At 36.4% G+C, this 8,472-nt stretch overlaps 2 long non-coding RNA genes across 3 annotated transcripts; one reads left to right on the top strand and one right to left on the bottom strand.

The window, feature by feature from the left end:
* Positions 1–4,344: 4,344 nt before the first annotated feature.
* On the bottom strand, positions 4,345–5,178 carry LOC125272876. Of its 2 annotated transcripts, XR_007185945.1 has the most exons (3): positions 4,912–5,009; positions 4,780–4,846; positions 4,345–4,708 (listed from the first exon to the last, which is right to left on the bottom strand). It is a non-coding gene; the product is annotated as an uncharacterized LOC125272876 (long non-coding RNA). The 2 variants fall into 2 exon arrangements; XR_007185944.1 differs by having other exon boundaries at positions 4,345–4,846; positions 4,912–5,178.
* A 3-nt stretch (positions 5,179–5,181) lies between these two features.
* On the top strand, positions 5,182–7,244 carry LOC125272875. The gene is made up of 3 exons (XR_007185943.1): positions 5,182–5,533; positions 6,208–6,303; positions 6,415–7,244. It is a non-coding gene; the product is annotated as an uncharacterized LOC125272875 (long non-coding RNA).
* Positions 7,245–8,472: the final 1,228 nt, after the last annotated feature.

Below are 8,472 nucleotides of genomic sequence, written 5' to 3'. Positions count from 1 at the left end.
CATCTTTCTCAGTTATTTCTGTGACTGACATTTGAAATCTGAAATTTGATTTATTTTGGTTATTCAATTAGTAAAATTTAAAAAGGTTGAAATGCTTAGAAATAATATGCCTATAATCCACAACTGCAAATAAATTACATTTAATACATTAAGCTTTTATCCAGAGAGACCGCAACATTGTCTATGTTGCACATATATACACACACACACGACAAAGATCATCGCAAAAAACTGAATATGATACACACAGTCACGTAGCCATCCGTTCAGTCAGGCCCATCCAGTCAGTTGCCTCACAGGGTAGCCTAATAAGTGAATTCTGTTGCAATTATCACAATACTTGACCTATAAAAATAAATCGTATTGTTTCTTTCTTCTTGTTTGCCATATAATGATGAAGATAAGTTAGTTTTTGAGTAGTAGAGCCGTAGCGTATTTCTGCAGTCAGATCAAAGATATAGATCTAAAAAGATGGTGAATGGAGAAACTGTAACTCGCTATATGGCTGAATATGTCCCGCCTTCTAAGTAAAAGAGCCAATCGCTGATTGATAAAGTCATTGCGTCACTGCAGCTGCAGTTAGAGGATTGCACATGTTTTATGTTTCTAAAATGTTCAGGATTTTTTTTTATGCTGTAATAGAGGTGTAAATTCAATCACATGTTTTAGCATTGAGGTCATAGTTTGTGGTGGTGTTGTTATACTTGCTTTATATCCAGATTTGTTTTATATTCCGGCCACCATGTAAATAGGTGGGCCAAAAATATTAAGAAATTCCTCTGAATACAATGTAGTGCAACATCACTGACATACATCTACAAAAGTTTTTATTGAGAATTACCAGAGGTTTAGATGTTGATGATTTGTTGAAAATAAGTTTGGTTTGATGTCACCGCGATCGAGGTCAGCACTTACCAATGTTCCCTCTAAGTTTTTTTTTTTTTCCCCCCCCTCTAAGCGCACATTTTGGCCACCTGAGCAAAAACATACTTATATCAGACCTGTACAATCAACGTAAACACACATAAAAAATGGTTTTATCATGCAACTGTAACAAGCAGTTCAGTCACTAAATTAAGCACATTTTAGGTTACTTGAGATTTTTTTGTCACATTGCTGTATTAACTGTACCAGTCTTTACTAAGAAATTCTATTAAAAAATAATTTATGTCCTCCTGCAGGACAGTTTAATTCTTTATAATAATATAATATGAGCAGTTACAATGATGGTTTGGAACAACCATAATATGTTTTTGTACAGTCAATTATTAGCAACAGACAGTGTTAAACCATTAAAATTACATGTTTATTGCTTATTAATTTCACAGATTTTTTATACCAGGAGGTTTCAAGATTTTTCATGGCAAGGAGCCCTAAACAATCCACTTGTGAAATCATTTTTTTAGGCTTACATTATAATATAATATAATATAATATAATATATAAATATTTAAACTGATATACAGTATTACATCAGTTTAAATGCTTCCATTTGTTTTTATATATTATAAAAGTGAAAACAAACTGAAGCATTTAAACAGATCTGATAGCTAAATATTTTTAAGAAAAGTGAACGTTAACTCTTTTATAGTTATCTAAACATCCCTGAAACCCACACCACCACCACCACCACACACAAAAATCTATTTAAACTGAGGTATATCACTGATGTATTTTGAGTTTGCAAGCTACACCTGTGGTGGGTGTGTGATTGTAAATGTCTCAGTTTTGTTAGCATTCTGTGCCCATCATCCGTTATTGCCGCCAATTTTCATTAAAACATGGCGTTTTATTTCACATTTCTTTTCGTTTCGCGTTGCCTCTCGTGTTGAGGTATTTAGTCCGCAAACATGATAGTATTCTTACCTCAACTGATTTGGCTCAGGGCCAGACAGCTCACACGCGCTCATCCGTTCTCCTATGAAACCTGTAAACCGCATTCACCGGTTCTAACTCTATAGCTACAATAACTCTATAGCGGTTGTCCAGAGCACTGCAAATATTTCTCAATATTACTACAATCAAAAGTGACCCGCTCTAGAGAAATGAGTAGGAAGTCGCAATGTTCTATTTTAAGATATGGGCCGATAATGTGGAAAAACAATGAAAAAAAAATAAAATCTCCCAAAGTTTCGTAGTCCAGATAATTGAGTAAAGGTAGCCTATTTAAATGGCTATTAAATTTGACATGGAACTCCTGTCATCACTTATGAGCATTTCCCGGTATCCCTTGAAACGTCTCTGCTCTCCAAATATGGTGTTACACGTTGTATAGAAACAATAAAAAAAGCTTAGAAATGTAAACACACTGACATAAACGCTGATTTTTATAAATGGGAAGCCCCGTTTCGACTGACAGGCACGCGATCGGTCCAGCCATCCTCCTGTCACGCTCCGCGTTCTGTGTAAACAAGCTAGCAGATCTCCTCAATGTCTAGTTGTGAATAATAATTTGAGCTTCAGCCTGGTTTAATAGCGCATATATATATATATATATATATATATATATATATATATATATATATATATATATATATATATATATATATATATATATATATATATATATATATATATATATATATATATATATTTTTTTTTTTTATATAAAAAATGTCTTTGGTCAAATTAAGCTAAAATAAATATGTAAAATAAATAGTTTATCCCTTTAAATGCAATGGATTTTGAAAGATAAAAAAAACGGGCAAAAAACCAAAAACAAACAAACAAACAAACAAACAAAAAAAAAAAAAAAAAAAAAAAAACTTTAAAAGCGATTTTCTCAGGTTTTCAATTGGAAAAAGATGGCAGACGACCATAACTCAAATGGGTAGATCTTTAAAACCATTCAAGGTATGACTTTGACTAGGATAGCATTTTAAAACTTATTGTCTCATCTTTCCGATTGTGACCGGGCGATACCCAAAGATCGCACTTGGCTCCGACTACGCCACCGGGGTTTTTATACCCACGGAAATTTTATTATATAGCAACACAAATTTGTTACCAATTGGTGGGTGAGTAGAGACACAGGCAAAGGATTATGCAGATGAGGCAGCTTTATTAAAGTGTACAAAAGTTAAAAACTGTCGCATCATCTCACAAGGGTTCCATAGTAACAGGTCACTAAAGAAACAAAACAAACGACTTTACAAAAACTACAATATACATAAAATAAAGAAGTTTAAAAGGAAGGAGGTGGTCTGCCGCAACCCTTTAATTATCACACCACACTTAATAAACCATAAACCAAATCACTCCAACCTATGAAGCACGGCACTCAATGTGGACACCATTAAACGAGCAGCCAAACTCCTCCCCTTCTTCTACAAAAAAAAAAAAAAAAAAAAAAAAAAAAAAAAAAAAAAAAAAACTTTGCAACAGAAACTAAAATTTAAACTGACAAAGAGAACATTACGTTCAGTATGTGTACAATTCAAAAAAAGAAACAAAAAAGAAAAAAACAAACCAAACCACAATCACCCGCACACTCGAGACACAAAACGGCCAAAGAATGGCCTCGCTTGACGCATGTGCACTAGTGATGGGATTTATGGCTCTTTGAGGGGATCCGGATCTTCGCGATCCGTTCCTTTCAAAGAGCCGTTCAAAAGAACGGCTCTTTTGGCTCTTTTTAAATATTTAGTCAGTTTTAAGAAGCCAGCTTGGGGGCATCTCAGTTTATCCTGGAAATAATCACTGGGAGGAATGATGAGGTGAGATTTGTAGTCAAACAATTAAAACTCGGATATCACACACCAATATCTGAGTTTGAATTATTCTGAAATATTGATTATTACCTCATTTGTCATGTGTGGACTATATTCCATAGGGTTGCACAAATCCCTCTGCTTAGACAGTGACATCACTATTTTGGATTTACCTTTAGTACAAAGTGTGTGTGTGTGTGTGTGTGTGTGTGTGTGTGTGTGTGTGTGTGTGTGTGTGTGTGTGTGTGTGTGTGTGTGTGTGTGTGTAAAGCTACGTTGACTTATGTTATTCATACAATACCTACTCACAAATAAACATCAAAAACAAAGCCGGCTGCAATGAATTTCTGTGAAAAACAGCTTTTACTACAAACACTTCCACACAAGAACATTGTTATCACACAAGAACATTTTGATAGAAAACAAAAAATATTTAAAGTAGATAAAATTAGAATAAATAAAATGGAAATGTCTACATACTACATACTATTACTACTGTAAACTTTGCAAATAGGACATCAGCCCCTTCAACTTCCGCTCCTACCCAATGACAGAGGAACGCAGGGTTTTTTTCCACTGGAGTACTCACGTGAAGGATGCGTGCACAACTAATAACTAATATCATCACGCTATAAAGGGTTGGCCTGCGCTGGGTGCGCCCCTCCCCCTATAACTGTTCTGTCTCGCGGAGGAGCTCATTTGTGTGCATCTGTGTGAAACACGCATAGGAAAAAAGAACGACAGAAAGAACGGCTCCCCTCCAGCCGCGACTCGGCTCCCATCGTTCATGTTTATGAGCCGTTCAAAAGAATCGGTTCGTTCGCGAACGTCACAACTCTAATGTGCACTCCAAGGCGAGCGATAATCCGGGCCGCAGTTACACACACGCGCGTACACACACAGAATTGAAACCCAGGCAAGGCAGCAGTGCGTTACATCACTAGACATGCATTCCGTCGCATAATTCAGCGATGAAACCCTTGGGCATTTAAATCAACCTGCCGAACAGAAATAGCAAAGTTACTAATAAAATCATAAAAACAAACAAGCAGCCTTCTGTCGTACATACCAGGAGATGTTCACCGCGCAGTACTATGCGTGTTGCTGATCATAGCGCGCAGCTATTCATCTACAAACTACACAGAGACACGGTAAATAAATATTCCCTGAAGAATCCTCCATAAAACAAAAACGTACGAACCTGAAACTGGGGTGCAGCTTATACGCGCAGCAGCATGGAGCAGGGACGGCACACCAAACATCCTTCCATTCATAAATGGCGGACTCCCGTAAAGGGGCAGCACGGATGACAACGCATCGCAGGTAACCAATGCCCTCCCATTTTCTACCATAACACTCCGGTCCTGATAGGTTCACCGTTTACCTGACATCAACCAATAAACGACCGAGGGTATACTTCACACTGCTACACAATGGCTGCGTCCGAAACCGCCTACTTCTCTACTATTTAGTAGGGGAAAAGCAGTAGGCGAGCGAATAAGTATGTCTGAAGCAAAAAGAGTAGGCGAAAATTACCTGCGTGACGTACTAATTCTCGCGAGATTCGGACGTGCGCCTACTTAAAGTGCGTCCGAAACCGCCTACTTACCTAATATATAATAGGGGAAAGCAGTAGGCGAGCAATTAAGTATGTCAGAAACCTCAGTAATCATAAAGTAGTCGAGGAGTTCCCGGATGGCCTACTGCTTCCGCCCAGATTCTGAAGTATTCCTTGCTGGATACTTTTCTATCCCAGCAGGCCACGGGAGAGGATACGTCATAATCGAACACGGAGGAGAAAAGCGGCGCGGATGCTGTCAAATGTGAGTATTGAAAACCAAAAATACATTTGTTGAACTACTGTAGAGTAAACTGCTGAATGTGTAAAGATGCTAGACACTATTGTTGTGATTTTGCAGTAAAAACACGATTTATTATGTATAGATAACGGGATAAACACACCTTAATTCTCCAAAGTGGATTTACATATTCTAAACCATATACATCTTAAAGATGCTTACTAAATGTTTATTTAACATCTGACACGAACATCTTCTTCAAATATTATGACTTATGAGTGCTGGATTACGTATTATGAGTGATGTGTGTGTGCTATTATTCACTGTTGTCAACACTTTTACATTACATGAATGAAAATAATGTAAATAAACAAATCTACAGTAACTACACATACGTTTAATCTATTTTATTTGTCCATTAGTATTGTTAATAAATTAAGGAACATTTGTATTGGATAAGAAGTGAGTTAACACATCATCAACATGTGAATGTAGATTTGAGCACATAAATCTCAGAGGAAACTTGAATCTTGTCTGATGTCTGGGGAATGATGCCATCAAAGGCTTTGAGTGAGGATACTACAGAAATGAATACAAAGTCTATTTAAATCTAAAGTCTAGTTTATTTTAATTATTGGAATTTAAACAGACTTATTACAGCACTTTTCTGATTCTTGATGTCTGTGCATTTGCTGCAGAGCTTTGGTGGAGCAGGACCTGCAAGAAAAGCTGACGACAGTATTTGTTAGATAAAAAAAGAGGAAAACCTGAAACAAAATAAAAATATATATAAAGTAAGTAACAAAATATAAAGTAAGATCATTTTGTTATTTCTAATACAGAAATCAAATGACATTGTGTTGTTAAAATGACTGCTTTTGTATTATATTTGTGCATTATTGTAGGATGTGAATGTCCTCAGACTGGTGTGAGCACTGAGGATGGAGAGCCACAGCAGATCCTGGGAATGGTTCAGTGTTATGGACGAGATCCTCCATCACTCCTCCTTCCAAGTGACTCGATCAAGGACACACTGGAGGAGACGCTGCAGAGATCGAACCAGCAACCTTCTGCTGACCAGCTCAGTGGTTTAGACCACCACACCACAAAACTAATGAAGCCATGACAAGAATTAGCAAATGAAAAATAAGAAATGAAATATGCAAGAAACAGAATGCTGACATGAATTAAATGTAAAATGTTTTAATCTGCTGATGGAGAGCACATGAATGTTTGCAGCAGCAGATTGTCCCGCACATCTTCTCCCACTCCTGCTCCAAGGTTGAGGGGTTCAGGGGTCCATCATCATCATCATCATCTTCAGCAGTGAGGAACATGATGATGAAGGTGTTCATCAGCTGCTTGATCAGAATAAAGCTGCAGAATTGGCACAGCTGTGTTGAGATGACAACAGGACTGTAAATACCTGATTGTTAGATCAATACATTTGAATAAAGCTTTGTTTCGTGTGTTGTTGACTTGTATATGCATTTATTTGTCATTATTACTTTTATTAATTCTTTAATTATTAATTATGCTATTATCAGTAAATGTATATATTTTAATAAGCAATGAATTAATGCATGAATTGACTGTAAATGGAGATGTATTCACATCAGCTGTATTTGTCTAGTGTGTGTTCATGCACAGCTGTCATATAACTAAACATTACATTTTGCTTGTTTTATTAAAGAAGTAAAATGAAAAGTAATATAATTAAGTTTTGGTCAGCATTTATCATCATTATTGTGTGTAAGTGTTGGGGTGTGTTAGAAAAGCAGTTCATTCTGGTGTAATCTTAATTTTAAGTACTTTTTACTACTTTGAGTATAAAACCAGTCTTCTCCAAAGACGAGATCTTCGAGCAGCTGCTGATGTCTTCTTTGGCTTCAGACATCGCTAACACTGCGGAAAACTGCTCTAGGTAGGGTTCAGTTACTGGTGCTGTGAGGTGTTGGTGCACCTGTTGCTCATATCTTTATTTTTATTGCAGGATCTACAATTTACATACACAGTAAAATCCCGAGTGTTAAATTAACACCCAAAGTGTACATATGAGTCCATCTTACAGGGTGTTAAAAAGTAACACTGAAGCAGTGTTAAAGTTAATGAGATAATTGATTGATGATTGAGTGATAATTGACAATTAGTGATGACACCTGATGTTAATGAGCAGAATCATTGAAGGAACGAGAGAAAAAAAGGTGTTAATTAATGTTTTATGGAACTTTTCATTTCAAGTCACCATGAAAGAGGTCAGCGTTTGCTTTAGTTGGGCTCTTGACTCTTTACCTTTTATTATTGTTTTTTCTCTGGCTGCTTCAACTTTGTGTTTGTAAAGCACATTTGTTATGGTCAGAGAAAACATGATCTGGTCACAATATAATTTGATGATGCTATAATCATCATGCAGTGGCCTGATGGCCGTTTAGAGACTAAATCTCTGACTCTGTGCTTGATGTGTAGCTTTAGTATAAATGATTGTAGTCCTGTGATTTTACAGCTTGAGATCCAACGCAGTATTAACTTTTATTTTTTTTTAAGAAAAATACATTACACACTGAAGCTTCAGTGTTTAAACACACAGACATCAAGAGTCAGCATGTGATTCTCAAGAACGGTGACGATAAATAAATACAAAATACTGACAAACAGATCAACTCTGAACATCACAAAACAAGCTACTGTCACAACAAAACAACAGAGAAATAAAGCAAACATGAACAATCTATGAAAATTACAGGACAATTCAGCTGCATAATTTATTCATGCAGCAATGCATGATGGGAGCCATGGATGAGTTTTGATTGGTGGCTCCCATCATGCACTGCAACATGAAGCACTTTGTTTGATTGTCACCATTGTTGAGGGTCATAAGCTGATTCTTGATGTCTGTGTGTGTTTCAAAAAAGCCCTTCAGATTATAAAAGCTCTGCTGAGTCTCAAGCAGTAACAGATTTACT

Source organism: Megalobrama amblycephala, linkage group LG7 (assembly GCF_018812025.1).
Source record: "Megalobrama amblycephala isolate DHTTF-2021 linkage group LG7, ASM1881202v1, whole genome shotgun sequence".
Classification (NCBI taxonomy): Eukaryota; Metazoa; Chordata; class Actinopteri; order Cypriniformes; family Xenocyprididae; genus Megalobrama; species Megalobrama amblycephala.
The sequence above is the reverse complement of the archived record's forward strand: the minus strand, read 5'-3'. Positions and strand labels throughout refer to the sequence as shown.